Below are 24,740 nucleotides of genomic sequence, written 5' to 3' on the forward strand. Positions count from 1 at the left end.
TATGCATATTCTTGCAATTGCATTCATGCACTTGATTTGGTTGCTGTTGAGTATTTTGAATACTAATGGGTCCGAATAGTAACCGCGGATTTAGTAGTGCGGAACAAAAAATTTACTAGTGCGGTTCGGTTCAACTGCGGTACGTGCGGGACAAATGTATTTGCGGGACAAGTGCGGTTATTCTAAAATAAGCGGTACAAAATAATGTTTGATTGGTGAAAAATAATTAGCAGTGCAGATTTCATATTATTTTATTAATAACTAGTATAATTATATATTTTAATTTGTTTTGTATTAATAAATAAATATTTAATTTTGTATATATCTAATATAAAGTATAATTGTATCATAGATTTTGTACAAAATATATTTAACATAAGTGAACATAATTGTATAAAACATAACATAAATATATATTTTTAACTCTAATAAAAATTTCTTATAGATTATTTAAACTAATGTTTGGATGTGTTAATCAATAAATTATATCTTACTTGGATTTGTATATTTTGTCTACTATAATACTATTTGTATAAATAAATTAGTAAATGTTTTGTAAATGTTATTAAATTAAACGTTTTTTACAATACATAATATACTCCATGTGTACTAAGAAAAATATTTTTTTTTTTTTATAAATAAATACATAACCTTTTCTTGTAATAAATTTTTGAATTTTAAAAATATAGATTAATAAACATTGAACCAGATTACCACTTTGTATTGATTAATAAACAATTCCAAATATAGAAAATGTGTTTGTAATAGATGGGTTGAAATTCTACAAAAAAATGTTACATACATTAAATCATTTATGAAATTTTAAACAATTGAAAATATAGAATACATTTAGCATATAGTCATTATTAAAATATGTGTTGAATATTTACCTTTATTTTGCTGACCAAAAATAAAAAAACAAAAAAATAACTTGGTACTGCGGAATTGTCATAATCCGCTGGGTAATAGGTAGAGAAGCAAAAAAGTGCGGTCCATAGGTTAATATCTCTCTACAAAACCACAAACTGTTTTTTTTTTTTTTTTTTTTTTTTTTTTTTTTTTTTTTACAAAAACCGCAAATGACAACAGATTTTGTGATTGGTGACTAAAGTGCTTTTCAGAAAAAGTAACTTTGAAAACATATTTGTAGAATATATTTGTAAAATAAAGTATAGACCACTTTATATTTGTTGAATATTTCAAAACATATTAAATTCTTACAAACGCCCCCCACCCCCACATATTAAATTCTTTCAAACGCCCCCACGCCCCTCCCCCCCCCCCCCCCAAAAATTCTAATCATCACACTATTTTTAGAGTCGAACCAGAGATATTTTCTCAGAAACATTTTTTTTTGTGTTTTCAAAATTTGTAAGTGTCCAACAAAACTTAGATGGTGAATGGAAACATTTCAAATTTTTTTACCAAATCCGCAGAGAAAACACCAATCTCAAAACGTTTTTGCGTTTTTTTTTAAATGCGGATTGTCTAGTGAATAATAACATGGACCACTTTTTTAAAACAACATGGTCTTTAACCATCAGTTTTTAGACCGCAGATATAACTATTATTTTAAGGTTTTTTTATACATAATATATCTTCATAAAAAAAAGAGGCAAATTAGCAAAAAAAAAGAAAAAAAATATATATATCTATCTTTGTGTTCTCTTTTATTCCTTCCTATCTCACATTCAGTTAATTTTTTTTGATTACTCTCATGTTATTTTTAACACTTTCATAATAGTTTTGTTTAATATATTTTCAAATTATTTAATACAAAAATACACTTTCTAAATGATTTAATAGATACTTATAAAGACTAATTTAAATGCTTAGTAAATTCAGTTTCAATATTACTCAATAGATTTGGAAAATGTGTTTGAAGTTGTAAATTAAAGTAAATATGAATTTTATTGTTTAGTAGATAACATTATTGTAAAGTAAATAATATGATTATAAATGCTACTTAAGTATCATAGCGGTTGTTAAGTCATAGATCATGGAGTTTCCATGTGTTAATACGTTTTTAAAAAAATATTTTTAATCCAATTTACTTAATTTTCTAAATTATACATGTCCGTTTAATTATATAACAGTTGTATAATTTTATTATGCTTCATATCATTTTTAATTTTTTTAAATAATATATAAATATATATATGTATAACCAAAAATATCATTTTAAAAGAAAAACATATGCATAAAAATTTTGTTATTAACAAATGATTTTTTTACCACATTTCGCTTATTCTACAAAAATTGCACTTGTCCCGTAAAAATATTTTTCCCGCATGAACCGCAGTTAAACCGTACCGCACTATTAAATCGCTTGTCCCGCACAACGAAATACGCTGTCACCATTTGGAACTGCTTCATCGAGAACGAGAGAGAGAAAAAAAGTTCGTTTCAGGTGGTTAAGAAAATGGATCACTTGCTTGACGAATTCCGTCAACGCCTCGCCGGAGAGCATCCTCCCAAACCTTTTCAGTACCGACGATATCTCTACTCTTGATAAACGCACAATCTCTTTCTCTCGAATCTACGAGAACTTGTTAGGTTAAACCTACACTTTCATGGAAAATTCAGAGCTTAATCGACTCTCCGCAATAATTGATTATACAATACATATTGAACATTTAAATCCAAATAATATTAAATATAGATATGTAATGCCCGTGTCCCGCGATAATAGAAGATTTGAATTATGTCGTGAATTGTAGTGAAAAGCGGTTAATTGCACTTGGGTTATTAAGTTGGTCAATTTATTAATTTAACCATAGAAAAGTTTAATTAATTATTGGTTTAGTTATTATATGATGATTTAATTAAACCAGAAGCTTAAAGGGGTGTATTGAACTTGATATTTTAGAAGATTTGGTGGGATTTTAATATTTTAGAATTTTGAGAGATTTGAGTGTATTTTAGGAGATTTGTGGTTATTTGTTAGAGATTAGGAAAAATGATTTGTGATTTGCTGAGAAAAGGGGGTGTATTGAACTGGATATTTTAGAAGATTTTAGGGTATTCTTAAAATCCATGTTATTTAATTGGTGATTCTTAAAAATCCTTTAAAATCTAGTGTTATTGAATTTGAAATTTAAAAGAATCATTTAAAATCATTCACAATCACTTGTTATTGAATCAATAATTTATAAATATCACTTAAAATCTATTGTTATTCAAAATACCACAACTTTTTTTAAAAATGGATTTTAAGTGATTCTAGGAGACTTTTTATAACATTTTTAGTTAAAAAATATGAGTGATAAAATCATACCCTCAAAGGTGAGACTTTAAAAGATTTCAAACAAAAAAAATAAAAAAAGGAGTACGAAACCAATTTGCATAATTTTTCTCCATGTCTTCAACTTACATTCGTTGTCTCTCTCTCTCTTCGTCTCTCATGTCCGGCAGTGGGATATGAAGATGCCTATCGACATCTATGTGGGGATCGAGAGATTGTCCAAGGAAGGGGAAATGATCTCGGCCAAGACAGGGCAAACGCTCGCCGGACAAGAAGGCGCAAACCAGACGGCGTATCCTACTTACTTCGTTGGTCGTTTCACGTTTGGGTGAGGATGTGTATGGGAAGCTTATTGCCTAGGCGTTGGTGTTCCCGTGTTCATTTGAATTACGTGACATCTGTGAATGATGGGCCAACGGGACACGTCGTGGTCATGTTTCAGTCGAATAGTTAGAATTCGATAATCATTGTTGGTGGTGCTACCGTGCTAATATGAAAGCTTGGCCTGAGAAGATGAGTATCATTGTTGGTATCACTTAATTCTTTTCTAGCTCAGTTCAAGAGTTGGTGTTTGTAGGTAAGACCTGTGGTGGAAACTGGCTATGAGAATTTTCTACTTGTGCGGCTGTTATTAGAGACGAAGATACCTTCTATTCGAAAGTCTACAGTGAGTGAATCAGAACATTCTTCATTGAACTTAGCTTGGTTTAAGAGATTATATTTGTATTGTAGATGATGCATTGCACTTGTTTATTAAGGTTGCAGAGGGATTGACTGTTGATGGGATATTGGAGAGCTGGGCAAAAATTAATAAGCCTGTAATTATGGAAGCTTGGGATGAAGATAAAGATGCTTTGATCGATTTGTTTGGAAAAGTTAGAGACGATTGGATTAACGAGGACTTGACAACTTGGATTGGTGCCAATAGGTATGTCTTCAACATCAAAGACTACTAGGAAAAACAAGTTTGAGACCGATATTGTACAAACAGTTAAGTCAAGGTTCCAATTTTTCTTGCACATTTAGCTTTGATATATAGCGTATACTATATATGCAGATTCTATCCAAGAGTTTCATATGCACTCAAATTTGCCAGCTAAAAGATTTACATTGTTACCACAAAACAGGTGCAGTAGTAATGATTCCATTCCAATTCATAACTGTCTTGTCTGTCGCTATCATAAATATGCCTCAGTAGACTAGATATATAGGTTGATCATATGTTTAGACTAGAACATTTAGCTTGTTCACTTTTCTCTTCAAGACTTTAAAATTGTTCCCCGTGACGTTGAAATAGAAAAAAAAAACAAGAGAACAAATCACATATAATAAGGATGCTTTCCTTATATTTTATTTTCAATATCCTAAAATCATCCAAAATCCAATTATAAAAGTGTTGTGATTGTGATTTGATTTGTGTGGGTGGTCACGTATATTGGGAGTGCGGTGTTGTCCAATTATAAAAGTGTCTATGACGTGAATATAAGCATAGTGACTAATTGTAGACCTTGAAGGTTGATGGTGGTTCAATCTCAAGACTTGTGTGTGGACCCGTTTGGTCAGGTTGTGGTGTGAACCGTTGCGACGGTGGAAATGTATTGTAATTGGGAGTGCGGTGTTGTCAGATTCGAGGGCGAATCTTTTGTTAGAAGAGGAGAATTGTAACGTCCGTGTCCCATCATAATAGAAGATTTGAATTATGTCGTGAATTATAGTGAAAAGCCGTTAATTGCACTTGGGTTATTAAGTTGGTCAATTTATTAATTAAACCAAAGAAAAGTTTAATTAATTATTGGTTTAGTTATTATATGATGATTTAATTAAACCAGAAGCTTAAGTGTTGTGATTGTGATTTGATTTGTGTGGGTGGTCACGTATATTGATGGTGGTCTATTACGGTTAGACCGTTTGGTTTTGGAAGTGTGCTATTAAACCAAGGTTAATTATTTACGCAAGCGTTTTCTTATTTATGAGGACCGGTCACGTTAGGGGAATAAAAAGGGGAAAACCCTAAATGAGGGGCGGTCACGCGGTAGTGGGGGTGGGGGTGGTGGCCTCCAGAGTGAGCCATGAGAGGGTTTGGTGGTGATGGGAGAGGGAGGGAGATGAGTTTAGGGTGAGGACGAAAGGGAGAGGCGAGCTGGGTTGTGGGGAGAGAAACCCTAACCCGTTAATGTAGAAGGGGTTGTCGTCGTTGATGATGATAAAGTTGCATTGATATATTGTTATGTTGTCGGGGTTTAACTATCATTATTGTTGTTGAGGTCGTTGCTGTGACGAGTCTCTCGGAGGAGTAGCGTACAGTATGGACCCGTCGGTTCCGTTGGCTACCGTCGATCGCCACCATTGGTTAGTCTGCCACCGTGTGTTACTGGAGTAGGCAGCCATTGTCACCGGAGAAGCCGTAGCCATCGTCGAGATCGTTAACGGTGTGAGTAAGTAACCACGGTTAGTTGAATAAGCTGGTCGATTCATCACGAGGGTCTGCCGAGAAAGGTAAACGGCAAATCTTTATCGTGTCTGTTTAGGTTGTGTCGCTTGATTATTGAACCAAAGACCATAACCAGACTAGACCGAGAATCTTAAGTAGTGTAATTAAAGTACAGAACCGAACTTAATTGTGGTGAAGGTGCGTTAACTTGTATTGGCGTCACGTGAGTATGTGAGTTGTTGACGTACGTGTAGTGGTGTTAGTTTCTTTGGCTGGTTAGGATTAATGTTGAACCGAACCATAGTCACGTGAATTAATTTGTGTGTTAGCGTATTATTATGGCTTGATTTATTTGATTATGGTTTGATTTAATTATTAAGCTAAATATAAATAATTTAATTGGAGGGTTGCCAAATCAATTTGAACGGAGATTTTAGTTTTGGGTTAATTTAATGGATTAAATCATGGATATTGTTTTGTATATTTTTTTTTGAATTACTATTGGCCCGGTAATCTTTTTGTTACGTTTGAGTGTCAAGCGACACTAAGTGGGATCAGCTTGTTTCTGGCAAGAGTTGTTGGGAAGACTTGAACGGGTGTTGGAAATCCAAGGATGGAACCGGAGTTGGGGTTAATGGACTGCGGAATGGCCAATGTGGGCCAAAGCGGATTGGTTGTGAGGCAAAATCCATGGCTGGAGCGGAAAAGAGTATTCCAGCTCATCTCTCTTGTTACTTGGTCGCTTAGGGGTGGTTAGTTGTGTGACTAAGTATCAAGATGAGGTGGTGTTTGGGATATGTGATTAAGTGAAGCTTATTATGGGAAGTGGAGACAAGTGGCTTGTCCGGTTGGATGTCGAAGTCTACAAATGTAAGGTGCTTGTGGAGTTGAAGTACCTTCGTATGACTATGGTATCTCGACGTGGAGTATGAGTTAGTTGCCTGTAATTATGGAAGATTTTGTAAGGAACGATTTCTATGTCGGTTGTCTCTTCGGAATTATGGAATTCCGATAAGATCGTTTCCCATGGATCATGTGCAAGAATTGGGAATCCGGGTGCGGTCGTTTCAAGATATAGGCTTCGAATGGTAACCACATATTTAGTAGTGCGGAACAAACAATTTGATAGTGCGGTACGTATGGAACAAGTGCGGTTACTCCAAAATAAGCAGTACAAAATAATGTTTGATTGGTGGAAAACAATTTGCGGTAGGGAATTCATATTATTTTATTAATAACTAGTATAATTATATATTAGAAATACATATTATAAATAATCATTAAAAACAGATATATTATATTAGTATATTTATAAATGATTTTTTTTCTTTAGTGTTAATGAAATAATATTTTCATTTATGATTGATGAACTTTTAGAACCCTAAATATTTTGAATTAATTATGTAAATTTTTGTTCATTAAAATAATAAAATAGTGAAAGATACATTTTAAAAATAAATGATTTATGAATGAATTTAACAATTTAAATTAAAAACCATGTTTAACATAAAAATATTTGTTAAAATATAATATGTTGATTATTATTACTTTTATTAATCATAAATTAAATAAATAAAATTTTAGTTGTACTTGGTGCATTTTCTGAAACAATCCGCTGGGTATTTGGTAATAAGATCAACAAAGACGGTCCATTGAGTATTATCATAGTTCAAAAAACACAAATGAAATAATATTCACTTTTTGGCAAAAACGCAAATTATTGAAAAAACTATGATTGGTAACATTAATTAGTGTTTTACTTTTAAATCTTGAAATACAAACATTATCTTGCTTCTAATCAGGACCATAGTCTCTCTATATCATATACAAAGAAATAATGTTTGTGTGTTAATTATGAATAATTTGTTGCTTAGAAAGTGTATATATATATATATATATATATATATATATAATTTTTGGGTGTATACTTGTTTCCTAATTAAATTAACCACTGTAACTAGTAAATAGTAATTATTCTATTACTCAAATCAATCAATAATGTTATCTAAAAGTATACTACTACTACTATATAGCTAGTAATGATAGCTAGATATATATATACATATATAATATATTGCTAATCTTTACAAGCAAGCATATTGTGTATATATAGCGATGTTTACATATTATAGCTAGGTAATGTGATTATTGAACATTTTCAATCTAAATACCATTTAAGTCTAACTATGATAGTAAATAGATAACCTTTTGATTAATTATAAGAAGATGTGGTACTATATTAATAAGAGTAATAATGATGTTTGTTTGTTTTTGGCCAGCCTTAATTTCATGCACGGAATTAAAAGTATGAATATTTGCATTTACACCTAATTTCTCACACTTTAATCTCACACCCACCCACTTTGTGTAATCACTATACTTTTAACACGTAAAATGACCATATACACCCTTAACTCATTTTTAACATTTATCTTTATTTTTTCTCTTTCATTTTTATTTTTCTCTCTCTCTCTTCTCTTTTTTCTTTTGTTTTTGGTTCCTTTTCTTCAACATTTATTTTTTATTTTAACTTATATATTTCAAGTGTAATTTGTAGATAAATGGGAAATTTGCATTTACCCCTACTTTTACATAACTTAATAGCATGTAAACCTATTTTCAGCCATCGGTATACTTTCATCTTGTCTAATGACCTAAACACCTTCAACTACACACACTAACTAAAGCAAAAGATTTTTATTTTTGCTTTCTCTCGAACTCTTTCTCTTCGTCTTCTTCTAAATTTGCTTGATCTCTGAAATAAATAAAAATTGATTCTTCCTCTTTCCATTCCCACTCAATGTTAAACAACCCAACATAAACTCGTATCTATGGATTTGATTCTTCGTCCAACGACCAACATCACCGTCGCCGCCTCCGAGAGCACCACGATCGACCAATCAAAGTTGTGCCTTCGTCAAACACGACATTGATCTTGGTTGTTCATATATCTCTATCTCTTATTTATGATTATTCAATCTGCAAATCAAAATGGAATAAAGCTTATTCACTCACAATTGATAGAGATCTTTATCGAAAGCCCATGAGATCAAATGTCAATCATCTAAGAAAAATTCATGCCTCTCTCACTCATCACCCTCTCCACCACTGAAATTTGGTTAGATCATTATCCCTATCTCACAGTTAAAAATATGAGAATTTTTAGATCTCAAGAACATAGATATTGGTTTTTTTTTTTTTTTGGATTTTCTCATATGATAATATGAGAAGTAGAAATTCTAGAACATTGATGAACAAACAGAACATCGGTATGATTAATCAGAATATCGTTGGTGAATCAAAATTTCTGGTTTTATAAACTTTTTTGTGGAAGTCTTTTACGATTTGTGCTTTAAAAGTTTGCTTAATTAAGTTCTGATTTCAGTGACCTAATGTGTGAACTGTTATATGATAGTTGGATTCAATGTTGTGTTGAGCATGAATAGTGGATGGCTTTGTTTGTTTAGTGTGTAGATTTTTATGTGTGGATTGTCGTGTGAACCTAGTGGTTGAATGGATATGAACAAATTGATGGTCAACATAATATATATGAAACTATGGATTTTTGTAGCGGACATGTAACATACGATTGGATATATACACAAGACAAGCATCTCAAAAACTCGGGAAGAGAGCTCTATACTTCAAAATTTTCCAGCAAGAAAAGCAATCGAAGAATGGTTCAACAAAAAGAAGAGAAAATGAAGTCAACGACAACAATGGCTAATGGATATTGATATGAACAAATGGATGGCTAAAAGAATTGAAGTCATTTTTATGAAATGGATATGAACAACAAATGGCTAAAAAGAGTAGATTTGTACTTGTTGGATATCCACATAGATTGCACTTCTTGGATAACCACATGAATTGCACTTCTTGATTCTTCTTTAAGGTTACCTATAGTCTATAGATCACAAGATAACCGCATGGATTGCACTTCTTGGATAACTAGTTTTTTTTTTGCCACAAATTTTGTTTAAGCGAATGATATATCATTTCTTAAACATTTGCATATCTTATGATCTAATGAACATTTAAAAATAGTTTGAGAAAAATGTTTTGCAATCGATATTTAGTATCAAACATAGTTATATGGATAACCTAAACAACACCAAGAACAAGAAACGGGGATGGAAAACAACAAATATAATATGATTAGAACACAGAGAGATGCCATCTTTGTATTTGATATGAGACGTATTTTTTGTGGATAGGCTATCGTGGATATAAAAAATAACACTTGTTTCTCCCTTGAGTAAAACCTAGTAAGACTAGTTGCTGCTTAACAAAATGTATTAATGAGGTAAAAGAGTTACAGTTCACCAAACTAATGACATCACCAACTCAATTCGACTTGCGTCTAATCATTTTCTGAAACTTTGTGCAACAAGTTCATACACCAAATTACTCTCTTTAGCTAGAAAAAAAACTGAAATGAGTAAGATACTTGATTTCAGTTCGGAAGCTCTAACATATACATAAAAACCAGCCATGAAATGATTAAATTGATGAATGATGCTCTATCCGTAGAAGCCAACAAACTCTTAGCCGAAAGCAGAGATGTGTTGGTGGTGACAGTGAACCATCGAGGAACAAATGAAGCAAGAGACATAGATTTTGCTTTGCTGTTGCGGCGGCGGTGTTCTGGTGGCGGCGACGGAGACATTTGGGTTTTTGTGGTGGTTCTTCTTTGTTTACAGTTTGCGGTGAGTCTTGCCGCCGAAGAAGATTTCATAAGCTTAGTTGGCTCTGAAGAGACCCAAACTCCAACACCACACCCTTCAAATCCCATTAGAATAGCACCAAACTGTCCCGAAATGTCCATAACTCTCAAAACATAGGCAATGAACTCTCGGTGTAGTAAAAAAACCAAGAAAGAAAAAGGGTGTCGTGTTGCTCATTGCCACAATCACACAAACTCCCATAGCCGTAGGATTATAATAATTTAGTTAAAATCTAACGGTTAATCAACAATACCATCTCATCTCTTTACTTACACCTTTTATCACGATGCTAAGGACAAAATTTTTCAAAAAATGAATTTCTCCGTACAAAAAAACCTCACAAAAAGTACACCTTGCACTCAAAGTATGTCTACTTGCAAACTTTTACACTAAAAGTAGGTGTAAATACAATTAACACAACATTGTTTACATATTTTAATATATCGTTTTCCAAATAAAATAAAATAATTTATGAGTCCAATATAAATCAAATACAATTGAATTCGTGATCATAGTCAAATCAACAATTAAGCCTAAACTAAATTAAATAAATAATTATAAATAAACAAATGTATTTAACTAAATTTTTAATATGAAATAGATTGTTTGTCTACATACTTTAAACTTAATTTAGATACATAATGGATTAACAAAATATTGCATCCATAAATAGTTATATATTTGGATAAGTTTTTAGAAATATGGATAAACACTTTTGGTGTTAGTATTTGAAAGATCTCTCAAATGGCGAGAAAGAGGAAAATACAGCTTTGCCAATTGTCCATGGTTGCTCATCCACCATAACAATATCCTCATGGATGACATGTGTTACTAGTATACACAAATTCTATTGGTATCCACATAACCACATATATGTGGATTTGATGTTGTTGTTGTAGCCTAAACCATAAATCTAAGCCCTAAACCCTAATCCCTAAATCCTAAACTCAAAATATTAACACTAAATCCACATGAGCCCTAAAACCTAAATCCTAAAATTATAAAACTCTAAACATTAAATTTTAAACCTAAATATAGATTTGATGTTATAGTTGTAGCCTAAACCCTAAATCTAAGCCATAAACCCTAAGAGCAAGGCCAATGGGGGTTCATATTTTGAGGATCTTAGATACTGTTTGAATTGTTTATGAATTAATTGTGTATTGTTTTGAATATAAGAACCCATGATCTCTTAGTTAAAATTTTCTCCTCCAATGGTAGGTTCTAATTTTGGGTCTCTTATTTTTGAAAATATTGTTTTTTGAAATTTTAAAATTTTAAATAGAATAAAAATAGTATAAATGTTTTAACATTTAAGATTTTATAAAAATCGGAAAATGACATATTTTTGGGGGACAAGGATCATGCATGAACACAATATTTCTCCATAGACATATGTTATGTTTTGGCCCCGTGAGAAATTTCCACAAGTAAATTTATTGTGAAAGTTGTTTGACCCAATAATATAAATCTTTTTCAAATGTATTGAATTGAGTAATGAAAAAACTCAACCAATATTCATGGTGTTCCTCACACTGCAACTTCAGTTTTGAACAACCCGTAACAATTGAAGTTGTTGTAGTAACGCCAGTTAGAATCGACCATTGCACATAAACACGGAAGCAGTCCAACATATGACTACAGACTACAGTTGGCAACGTAGTTCAAAACACACAAACAAGTTCGACTAAACACAAACTCTTTTAAATCATTAGAGAAGACAATAGAGAGTGTTTGTACTGGGGATTGCACAACTTAAACAAATAAAGATTTTGTGGGAAAGAGCAAGCAAGTTCTTTTATTAATCGGGGAAACGTGAGATCGTCACTTAAAACAAGTTAGGATAGAGCTTGTTAGTTCACAAGCGAACTAGCAAGCTTAAAGTGACGAACTGAAAATAGGAATGAATTATACGAAAGACAATAACAGTTTTCGATGCAAAGTATTGCTCTGTAGGTATTGTCCGCGGGTCAGGATGGTGATCCCAATAAATGTTTTCTCCTTTTATAGGGGACTGTAGACCTAAGGGTGTCTAGGGTTTTCGTCGTGAATTCCCGAGATTGCCCCTTTGCGGGAGTTAGTGTACTTGCTCCCAATCTGGTCGGGGCGGATTGTAATTAATGAGTCTTGTTGGGCCGAGTGGCATATTGGGCGTAGTCCATATCCAACAGAGAGAGTAGTAAAATGAAGTTTATAAGCAACAAAATTCTGAAGTTTGAGATTATAAGAGTTGCAAAAGTATGAAACAAAAACTGATAACAAGGTTTTACGTTTGGCATAACATTCTGGAATCAACATTGCTAGTAAAAAAAGTAGCCATTACGCAGAAAACACAAAGTGAGAGAGAGATGGCTAGGCTCTTCAGCGTTTGCCACCACCACCTCCCAACTTAGGACCCTTTCCTGCAGCTGCAGCTTTGGGGAAATTTGCTTTGACCTTCTGTTGCTTAGAAGCAAATAGAAGCAAATTCAACTTTCTCAGCCTTCTTTTCATCTTTGGTCTTCTTGATTCTCCACAGAGTAATTCGCATACACAGTGCCAACAACAGATCACTATGCTCCACAGAGTAATTCGCATACACAGTCCCGTGCATGCCAAGCATATGCAACGACAACTCATCATCACAAGGATAAGCACCAAGACCCATCAACGTACTCGCAACAGGGATACCCGTAAGTTCAACAAACCTACCGAACTCCTCACTCGAATTCAGAAAACCACCACCAACATACAACACAGGCTTCTTAGATTCAGAAATCAACCTAACAATCTGCTCCAATTGAGAATCTTCCGGAGGTTTAGGCATCCTAGACATATAACCAGGTAACCTCATAGCCTGTTCCCAATTAGGAATCAACAATCCCAGGAATATCTTCAACATCCATCAGCTAATCCGCTAACGAGATTTGCAGCTCCAGGACCTAAGGTTGCTATACAGATACCTGGTTTACCTGTGGATCTAGCGTAGCCTTCAGCTGCGAACACGCCTCCTTGTTCATGACGTGGCAGGACGTTACAGATAGAGGAGGAACGAGTTAAGGCTTGGTGAATCTCCATTGATGCACCTCATGGGTAAGCTAAGACTGTTTCTACGCCTTGGCGTTCTAAAGCTTCGACGAGGATGTCGGCCTTTCCATCTGATTCCAATTGATTCAATCTCTTCCGATTGAGTCGACTCCAAACACAAATCGCCTACGATACAATCCCTTTAGTCGATTCAATCTATCGCAATGGAACAAAGCCGAGTCAATCACCTCCGTTATGCATCTCCTCCGACAGCAATCTCCTCTCGATCCAGATCCTTCGATTCCAAATACAAACCTCCTCCGATTAGATCGACCCAATTTTTTTTTTTCTATTATTTTGTTTGTCCAATAGAACGGCGACACGTATCGCCTCTTAGATCAAAACTATTATTATTCCATAATTTTAAATCAGAGAGGCAACCGTGACTAACCTCTGAATGTTGTTCCTCTGTTTCAATCTTCTTCTTTTTGGAAGTTAAATCTCCATTAGAAGCAATAGACTCTTCTTCTTCTTTGTTATTCGCATGCATCTGACGTTTGTGCTTCTTTATTTTTCTACAACAGGCCAACTATTTGGATCCAAACGATCTTCAATGATATATTCAATCAACTTTTATAGTCTTGGATCCCGCTTCCCATCATCATCACTCCATTTAGGGTACATATTTTCTAATGAAATTGGAAACATATGCCTCACACGTATCTAAGACATCGATAAAATAACAAGTTTTGTGAAATTATTGAAACCACTATTTTAAAAACATTAAGAAAATCTGTAACATAATGAAAACAAATATATAGCTATTTAAAATAACTTTATGGTCAATGTAAAAAATCTATGATATAATGAAAACAAATCTGTAAAAAATTAAAATAAGTTTGTGGTCAATGTAAATAAATCTGTGACGTAAGGAAAACAAATTTGTAGCTATTTAAAATAAGTTTGTGGTCATTAGCCATAAATGTTAGTAAATATGTGACCATAACAAAAATACATATGTGGTTATTTCATACCTCTTGATGTATAGCCTTCTCATCTGATATGAAGTCTTCAAATCTGAATCGCGTACGAGATCCTAACCAATTAAGTAGTGGTAGACCATGTGTGATTGCCCGTCTATGGTCATACAGTTCTCCTAAACCCGGAACAGATTCAAACATCCACATGAATAAAACATAAACTACAAGAAAACAAGCCTTTTGCGAGGACACATTGCAACGGAGTATAGCTCTCGCAAATTTGCGATAGATTTGCGAGGGATTTACTAGTAAACAAAAAACCATAGCACATTCCTCGCAAATTTGCGTCGAACTCAGTCGTCGCAAATCCGCTGCTCAATTGCGACGCATTTACGACAAATTCGCTGGGAAGGTCCTTTTCCTCGCAATAGTGCGACGATTTTGCGAGAACATACTCCATAGCAAATTTGCTATGGAATTGCGAGTGATTTGCGAAAGCCATAGCAAATCCATTGCAAAGTTAGGATAATAATTTTTTATAAATATTACAAAACTTAATAGAATTATTCTGAAATATATTTGAAGGTGAATTTACTAACTTTTAACATTATTTTGATGGTTTTTACAAATTATATATTCAAGGTTTGCGACAAATTTGCGATTGATTTGCTAGAGCTATAGCAAATTCGTCGCAAATCCATCGCGAACTACGCAAAACATAGCAATTCCCTCGCAAATAGAAACTTTAAACCCTTAACCCTAAACCTAAACCCTAAAGACTTATTACATTACTATTAATGATTAAAAAAGTTGAATCCAAAACTATTAATCAAAGATAGCAGTGCAACACAAAATTGTTAGAGAATTGGACAATTTGGCAAATATTTGTCTCAATGTAATGAACATATATGTGATATAGTGTAGAACATCATCATGTTTAGAGTAAGATGCAAAATTGGACAATTTTGGAAAGTTTGATGATAGAAAAGAGTATGATGACACCATCGGACCTTATAATATACTTGAAAGTTAATTTGACTAATTTGTTACAATTTATTTTGATGGTTTTTGCAAATTAGATACTCAAGGTTTGCGACAAATTTGCGATTGATTTGCTAGAGCCATAGCAAATTCGTCGCAAATCCATCGCGAACTACGCAAAACATAGCAATTCCCTCGTAAATAGAAACTTTAAACCCTTAACCCTAAACCCTAAACCCTAAAGACTTATTACATTACTATTAATGATTAAAAAAGATGAATCCAAAACTATTAATCAAAGATAGCAGTGCAACACAAAATTGTTAGAGAATTGGACAATTTGGCAAATATTTGTCTCAATGTAATGAACATATATGTGATATAGTGTAGAACATCATCATGTTTAGAGTAAGATGCAAAATTGGGCAATTTTGGAAAGTTTGATGATAGAAAAGAGTATGATGACACCATTGGACCTTATAATATACTTGAAAGTTAATTTGACTATTTTGTTACAATTATTTTGATGGTTTTTGCAAATTAGATATTCAAGATTTGCGACATATTTGCGACTGATTTGCTAGAGCCATAGCAAATTCGTCGCAAATCCATCGCAAACAACACAAAACATAGCAATTCCCTCGCAAATAGAATCTTTAAATCCTAAACCCTAAAGACTTTGCGAGGGATTTGCTACGTTCCCTCGCAATTTGCTCGCAAAAACTCTGAATTATAAAAATTTAAATTAATTAATATTTGCGATGCTTTTGCGAGGGAACATAGCAAATCCCTCGCAAATTTTGCGTTGGAATTGCGACGCCGTTAATTTCCTATATAACTAAAAAACCTAGTTTGAGCGAAGCTCAAACCCAGCCGACAAACCCTAATTTCCTTCTTCTTCTTCCGATTTCTTTCTTCTCCGGTTGTTCTCTTCTCCTCTCTCTTCTCCGGTTGTTCTCTTCTCTTCTCCCCTTCTCCGGTTGTTCTCTTCTCCTCTCTCTTCTCCGGTTGTTCTCTTCTCCTCTTCTCCACTCTCTTTTCCGGTGAAACCTTCTCCGACCCTTACTCCTCCTCTTATCTCTTTTCCTTTGAATCACTTGTCCGGTAAGTCTCCTCCTCTCCCCTCTACCTCTTTATAGTTAGAAAGTTTGCTTAGATTAGGGTTTTTTATTCGATTTTAGGGTTTCAAATTTGGGGTTTAGGGTTATAATTCGATTAGGTTTTTAATTCGATTTTAGGGTTTCAAAATTGGGGATTCAATTTGGGATTTAGGGTTATGATTCGATTAGGTTTTTAATTCGATTTTAGGGTTTCAAAACTGGGGATTCAATTTGGGGTTTAGGGTTATGATTCAATTTGGGGTTTTAAATTCGATTTTAGGGTTTCGAAATTTGGGATTCAATTTTTGTGTTTCTAATCAGTTTTTTTTTCTGCTTTCAGATGTCTTCTCGAGACCAAAATGTTTCTGTAAACCAAAACGTTTACAGAAATTTCATTGCTTCTCAAGGGTTAAGTCCTCCTGTCTCTGCTCGAAGGACACATTCTTCTTATGTTCCTCCCCAAAGGTTACCTTCTCCCGCTTCTTCTCAAGGTACATCACCGGCGATGCATGCTGATAATCCTCATGGAAGCTCTCCGGCGATGCATGATGAGAATCATGGAAGCTCTCCGGCGTTGCATGATGAGAATCCTCCTCAGCAATCAACTTCGCGTATCAACAGTATTTCTGCCTCTCAAACTTTTTTCACTTTGGAACAGTTACTTGCAAGTCCCGGGCGTGCTGGCTTACCAAAACTGGATCCTAAGCGACCTCCGGATACTCTCTGGTGTGAATGTTATGTATCTAACCTATAGTTTATCTTTATGTTTTGTATTTTCAATGATCCTCATTCCTTTTATCTTATGTTTTGTAGGTTTGACCAGGATTCTTCGGTTGCTGCTACTGTCCGGGCCATTTTTGAAAGAGATTTCAAATCAGCTCATGCCAATTGGACCCAAAAAACCAGGTCCGGTTGTAAACCGGTGGTTTGAAACTTTTGCGGTAAGTTACAGATTGTTGATGTGTTTAAATTACAGATTTTGTTTGTTTATCACTTGATTCATTTCTCTGTCTTTACAAGCAAACATATAACTGGGATGCGTCCATCAATGGAAGAGTTAGAGCTGAGTTTGAAAAGAAGTTGAAGAGTCGGATGAGTGATCAAGTGTCTCGGTGGAAGGGTAAGTGGAAGAAGAGAGGTAATGACGCAATGCTGCGGTGGCTTGATCCTACCGTATGGGATGGCTTGGTCCAGTTTTGGTGTGAACCAAAATCAGAAGCAAAGAGTATCAATAGCCGTAATGCTCGCTATAGTGATCCTAATGGCACCGGAATACATAAGCACCGTTCTAGTCAGACCTCTTTTAAAGCCCGAGCACGAAAGCTTGTAAGTATCTCTGTTTAACACAAGTTCATTATTCATATCATATCTACAATATAGTAATATAGTTGTTTCATTTCTCTGTTTTTAGTCTGAGAGTACTGGTGAGCCACTGCCTGATTTCCTGCGTGTACTAGAAGACACTCATAGCAAACCTGATGGGTCGTTTGTTGATGGACTGTCTGAGAAAGTGTTCAATGAAGTGTCGTCAAAGATAGCTGAAGCTGAGTCTGAGCTATTATCAGCGGATAACATGGAGAGTAGTGCTTCTGGCGGGTTATCAGTAACTGTGAAGAACCAAATCTATGCTGAGGTAAAACATGCTTCATTGTTTTTGTTAATGTTTGTGTTTGTGTAAACTATGTATGTAAACACTTATGGTGTTTATGTTTGTGTAAACACTTATGGTGTGTATATGTTTTGTTGGCAGGTGGCTCCGAAGAAAAAGAACTGGATATATGGGGTTGGTAACATGCAAGCAGAAGCATCTTCAGCTCATATTGGTCAACCGCCTCCTCCTGATGAAGATCCACTTGTTCTAGCTGCAAAGCTTGCTGCTGCCGAAGCTGTTCTTGCAACTCAGGCAACTCAGTTACAGAAGATGCATAGTTATGATGCATACTTTGATTATTTTGCAGAGAAAGATCCAGAGTTTGCTGCAAGGTTTTGCCGACAAGATACAGCTGTTGGAGACATAAACACCGGAGAGGCAACCGGCAGAGAAGCTACCGGTGGCCAAGCAACCGACGGAGAAGCTACCAGCGGCCAAGCAACCTGATGAACTCTCTTTCTCTTAATGTGTAATGTGTAATGAACAGCTTAGAACTTGATCTCCCTTGTAAACTTATTTTGTGTTTTTGAAAACTTAGTACTTCTAATTACAGCTTTAATTTGCATAAGTTATAAGGTTTAATTCTAATTACAGATTTAATTTTAATTACAGGTTTAATTCTAATTAAGCTAACCAAAATGAAAATTTTATTTTTTTTTATACCATAATTATTATTTGCGACGGAAAACATAATTGCAAAAGCATCGCAAATTTGCGAGAGAGTTACTAGATACGATATTTGCGAGAAAATTGCTTTTTAAACAAGTCCTCGCAATTTGCGATTAGTTTGCGAGGGAATTTTTTTCCTCGCAAAAGTTGCGAGGGATTTGCGACGTTGACCGATTTGCGAGAAGCCATTTTCGAGGAACGAACTTTCCTCGCAAATACCTCGCTTTTGTCGATTTGCGAGGGATTCGTTACATATTCGTCCATCGCAAAACCGTTGTTTTCTTGTAGTGAAAACACATACATGGAATGTGTAATTGTTCCCCTTGTAGGTAACAACTTTGATTGAGTCAAGTAAACTAGAATAACCCACTCTCCCCCACTGATATTTCTCAAAAGCCTCTACATCTAACACTCTTTTTGCAAATTTCAAAGGTACCCTCAATCCATGATTAATCCCAAATATGCCAACATGTAGGATTATTAACCTTCCTACCATCCTCCTTTTATCAACACTCCAACCCTCACTCTCCTCACTCTCTTGGCAAAGTTCTAAAGACGATTTCAACTCATCCAAAGATGGTCCATCCACTGTAGATATTTTCATTTCCTTCCAAAACTCCTTATGGTCAGCATCAAACTTGTCCAACTGATCAAATGGATCACAATTTATACTTGTAGTTTCCTCAAATACTTGCAGCGAAAATCTGAGTGGTTGTTGACCATCAATAATATACCAAAACTCATGCCTAACATTGACTGTCAACTGATTAGTGAGGAAGTAATGTACCATCTAGGCTGACCATACATACTTCTCTTCATACAGCTTAAGAAAGACCCCAAGATATGACTCCTTCAATTCAATCCACACATCTTTTCCTATTTTACTTTTCATGATTCTAAAGTTACTCAAAAAGCGGTTATGGTTCATGCTCTTTATTTGAAGAGGAGATTTCCCTTCTTCATATTGCTGAGGAGGGTAAAGTGTCATTACTAAACACAAAAATATAAGATTATTAGTCATTCCTAATCTTATATTTTTGTGACAAGGGAAAAAAATTGTAATCAAAGAAAATAAATTTCGCAAACAAATCTATGACCAGTGACCTAAAAAAACTGTAAGTAAACAACATAAATTTTAAACACAAATCTGTGACAAAGGACCAACAAAACTGCAATCAAATGAAGTAATAAATCTGTGACAAGCGACAAAAACCTGTAAAAACAATTGCAAACAAATCTGTGACCACAAAAAAAACTTGTACTCAAACAACAAGATTTGAAACAAATCGATTATAAGGGACCAAAAAACTGCAAACAAATCTGTGACAAGGGACCAAAATAACTGTACACACAACATAACTGGCAAACAAATCTGTGACAAGTGAATAAAAACACTGCAAACAAATTTGTGACTATGAAAATAACTCTGTAATTAAAAAAATCTGCGAAGACGAAAAAAAACAAATCTGTGAAGACGAAAAGAACTCTGTAATCAGACAAATTTGTGGCAAAGGGCAAAAAACTAAACAAATCTGTGACAAAAATCAACAACACAAATATGTAACGACGACGACGAAAATTAAACAAAAACACATGTAAACGAGGACATAAAGAAACCAGAACTGGAGTTCCGGTTAAAATAGTGGTGGTTTAGAGGGAAACAAACTTTTTCGTGTGAGAAGAACCCTTCTTCAACTGAGGGAGAATTTATGTCGTCGCACAACCTTTCTTCTTCGTCGTCTAAGAAAAACCCCTCATCTCTGTTGCCTGAGAAGAACCCTTCGTCTCCATCGCCTGAGAAAAACCCTTCCTCGCGACGCCTGGGAGGAGAATTGAGAGAGAAGTGATTATATCACCGATGAGAGAAACAAGAGAAGAGTAATCTGTCGCCTGAGAGAATCCCTTCCTCGCCGACGCCTGAGAGAAGAATCAATAGAGAAACGAGAGAAGAGTGGGTTTGTGTCGAGAGAGAGAAATGAGGAAAACTGAAAAGTTTTTAAATTTAGGATTGTTTCTAATATAGGATTTTTGTGATTTTTTTTTTAGTTCTTTTGGTTTTCTTTTTATTCATAATTTAAGTGTTATAATGGAAATTTTGTTTATAAAAATGAAAACAATGTTAGAAGGTCATTTTATAAAAGATTTGAGTCATTCTAGTTATGTCTTCCATAAGAAAGTTTTTTTTTCCATCAAATAGCTTTGTTAGCGATAAAACTCTGTATCATTGTTTACAAAGGATTGTAAGAAAAAAGGGCATGAGCGATACAATTTATAATCATTCAGGCTGACAATTGTCTGTTTTGCTAGTTTATCAGCACAGTGGTTTTGCTCTCGATGCCGAAAGATAAAATTCACAGACGAAAAAGCCCACTTTCCATTCTTCTATAGCATCCAAGTAGTGGTTCAGGCGAAGGTTTGCGCTCCTGTTGTTGACTTGTTCGACAATGCTGATATTATCATCTTCCATAAGAAAGTTATTCTAGTTATTTTCACTATAATATGAGTCATTCTAGGTAATTTTCACAATTTATAATTCAACTAAAGTTAATTAAAAAAAATATATTCCAAAAATCAGTTTCTAATTCCAAAAGCTACAACTTACTACACAAAAATACAAATAAAATTTGAATTTTTTTTTTAAAAAAGGTGAAGTTAATAAAATAAAATAAAAAGGAAAATGAAAAATTTCTTTAGATTTTCTAGTAATAAAGATTACAAAACCCTAAAACTATTTGGCCACCTCCTCCTAGCAACTCCTAAGCAAATGTATCGATCGATAATGCCGAAAAAAAAAAAAAAAAAAAGAGAAGAAGGAAAGCATTTGGACTATTCAATTAAAACAAAAGAATCTAGGATTGTTAATAAGTTCAGTTATTATGTTATTGGTTCATGATTTTAGACACTTTCTTTACAAAATAAAGTCATGGAAAGTATCATAAAAATACAGGATTATTTAGAGGAATTTACAAGATTTTAGAAAACTAATCAACAAAACTCTCTAGCAATCTTTAACAATCTTTCACTTATTCACTTTTAATGATTTGTTGAACTCTTCAAAAATCTTCATAAATTAGAATCCAATACCACCCTTAAGTGGGAGTTATTGGTTTGAGATTTGAATAGAGTTTTAAAGATTTTAAATGTTATGTAGAATCTGTTGTTATAAAATCAAGATTTTGTTAAACTCTATTAAAGTTTAGTTTTATTAGTTTGTGATTTGTTAAAAGTTATTTAAAATCTTAACAAATCTGAGTTATTGGATTCAGATTTTTATAAAGTCATTAAAAGTTTTGTGTTATTCAATTAAAATAAAAGAATCTAGGATTGTTAATGAGTTCAATTATTATGTTATTGGTTCATGATTTTAGACACTTTCTTTACAAAATAAAGTCATGGAAAATATCATAAAAATACAGGATTATTTAGAGGAATTTACAAGATTTTAGAAAACTAATCAACAAAACTCTCTAGCAATCTTTAACAATCTTTCACTTATTCACTTTTAATGATTTGTTGAACTCTTCAAAAATCTTCATAAATTAGAATCCAATACCACCCTTAAGTGGGAGTTATTGGTTTGAGATTTGAATAGAGTTTTAAAGATTTTAAATGTTATGTAGAATCTGTTGTTATAAAATCAAGATTTTGTTAAACTCTATTAAAGTTTAGTGTTATTAGTTTGTGATTTGTTAAAAGTTATTTAAAATCTTAACAAATTTGAGTTATTGGATTCAGATTTTTATAAAGTCATTAAAAGTTTTGTGTTATTCAATTAAAATAAAAGAATCTAGGATTGTTAATGAGTTCAATTATTATGTTATTGGTTCATGATTTTAGACACTTTCTTTACAAAATAAAGTCATGGAAAGTATCATAAAAATACAGGATTATTTAGAGGAATTTACAAGATTTTAGAAAACTAATCAACAAAACTCTCTAGCAATCTTTAACAATCTTTCACTTATTCACTTTTAATGATTTGTTGAACTCTTCAAAAATCTTCATAAATTAGAATCCAATACCACCCTTAAGTGGGAGTTATTGGTTTGAGATTTGAATAGAGTTTTAAAGATTTTAAATGTTATGTAGAATCTGTTGTTATAAAATCAAGATTTTGTTAAACTCTAATAAAGTTTAGTGTTATTAGTTTGTGATTTGTTAAAAGTTATTTAAAATCTTAACAAATCTGAGTTATTGAATTCAGATTTTTATAAAGTCATTAAAAGTTTTGTGTTATTCAATTAAAATAAAAGAATCTAGGATTGTTAATGAGTTCAATTATTATGTTATTGGTTCATGATTTTAGACACTTTCTTTACAAAATAAAGTTATGGAAAGTATCATAAAAATACATGAATTGTTTGGAGCACTTTACAAGATTTTAGAAAACTAATCAACAAAACTTTCTAACAATCTTTAACAATCTTTCATTTATTCACTTTTAATAATTTTGTTGAAATCTTCATAAATTTGGGAATTTATGCACATGTTATTGCATCATTCAATCCAATTTCTGGTCTTTATCTATAAACAAAGAGACATTTAGTAGAATTAAAATCACTCATCTCATAAACCAAAGTCCAGTCTATTTCATAACAGCCTTCCAAAAAAAAACCGAAGTGTTAAACAATCTTCTTAGATCAATGGCTTCCTTTGTTATGTCTCTCCAATCTATCTCAATGACAACTCTAATGTCATGCAATAACCAATCTCATCCTAGTTCTCTTCTTGGTTTCTCTAAATCCTTTCAGAATCTTGGAATCTCATCAACGGTCTAAATTTCTCCTCTCCATCAAGTTTAACTCCCAAGAAGAACCTCACTCCTACCCGAGCTCTCTCCCAAGACGCTAGACCAAGTAAGTTGTCTAAACATGATCTCATCTCTCATTAATTACAAAGTACCCAACTCACATATTAACTTCTTTTTTTTTCATTCTCCTTGTGATAATTTCAGGTAGAGTTCAAGAACTAAGCGTGTACGAGTTTAACGAACTAGATAGACACAGCCCTAAAAATCTCAAGAACGCCTTCAGCTCAATGTTCGGTCTCGGCGATCTTGTCCCATTCACAAACAAACTCTACACCGGCGATCTTAAGAAGCGTGTGGGAATCACCGCCGGTCTCTGCGTCGTGATTGAACACGTCCCCGAGAAGAACGGTGACAGATTCGAAGCTTCTACTTCGGAGACTACGGCCACTTGTCAGTACAAGGACCGTACTTGACTTACGAGGACTCGTTCTTGGCCATCACTGGTGGCACAGGAGTCTTCGAAGGTGCGTACGGACAGGTTAAACTTCAGCAGCTTGTGTATCCGACAAAACTGTTCTACACTTTTTACCTTAAAGGGTTGGCTAATAATTTGCCGGACGAGCTCACCGGAACGCCGGTTCCTCCGTCTAAAGACGTGAAACCGGCGACGGAAGCTAAGGCGCTGGAGCTTAGCAGAGTTATAAGTAACTATATTAATTAATTCATGATATTAGTCCTATGTTTAATCTCTTGTATTAATCGATTCATTGGGGAAATAAATTATGTACTTATCTTATTCCTTTTTTGTCACCGCCAATAAAAATATAATATCGTGAAAAGATGTCTAGTAAAATTTACATGTCAAAGTTTTTTTTTTTTTGGTAAACCATGTCAAAGTTAATGATCCACATGTCACACGCCTCTTTTAACAAATAGTTGACGGTGATTATGAGTTCTCCATCCACAAACTTTAAAAAGTTGCTGAGAAATAAATTAAAAAAAAATGGAAGAGGACCATGATGGTAAAGCTCACATGCATAATCATCTACTTAATTTGGGGACTAACATGTGATAACTAAGAACAGGAGATTGACGTAAACAAGGATGAAGGGAAGGAGGTCGGAGAATGAAGAATAAAGGGACAAAACCACTTTCTAGTGTTCTCAATTGACAACAACAGTTTTGAAGCATTTGTTAATTT

The 24,740-nt window shown here is 33.7% G+C and overlaps 1 long non-coding RNA gene and 1 pseudogene across 2 annotated transcripts; both read left to right on the plus strand.

The window, feature by feature from the left end:
• The first annotated feature begins 8,164 nt into the window (after positions 1–8,164).
• LOC104779771 (uncharacterized) lies at positions 8,165–9,733 on the plus strand. The gene is made up of 2 exons (XR_766575.3): positions 8,165–8,793; positions 9,247–9,733. It is a non-coding gene; the product is annotated as an uncharacterized LOC104779771 (long non-coding RNA).
• Positions 9,734–23,302: 13,569 nt separating this feature from the next.
• Positions 23,303–24,335, plus strand: LOC104779757 (allene oxide cyclase 2, chloroplastic-like; annotated as a pseudogene). Its single transcript, XR_015596518.1, has 2 exons — positions 23,303–23,645; positions 23,744–24,335. The product of XR_015596518.1 is annotated as an allene oxide cyclase 2, chloroplastic-like (transcript).
• The last annotated feature ends 405 nt before the right edge of the window (positions 24,336–24,740 follow it).

Source organism: Camelina sativa, chromosome 4 (assembly GCF_030686135.1).
Source record: "Camelina sativa cultivar CO46 ecotype springtype chromosome 4, ASM3068613v1".
NCBI classification, from domain to species: Eukaryota; Viridiplantae; Streptophyta; class Magnoliopsida; order Brassicales; family Brassicaceae; genus Camelina; species Camelina sativa.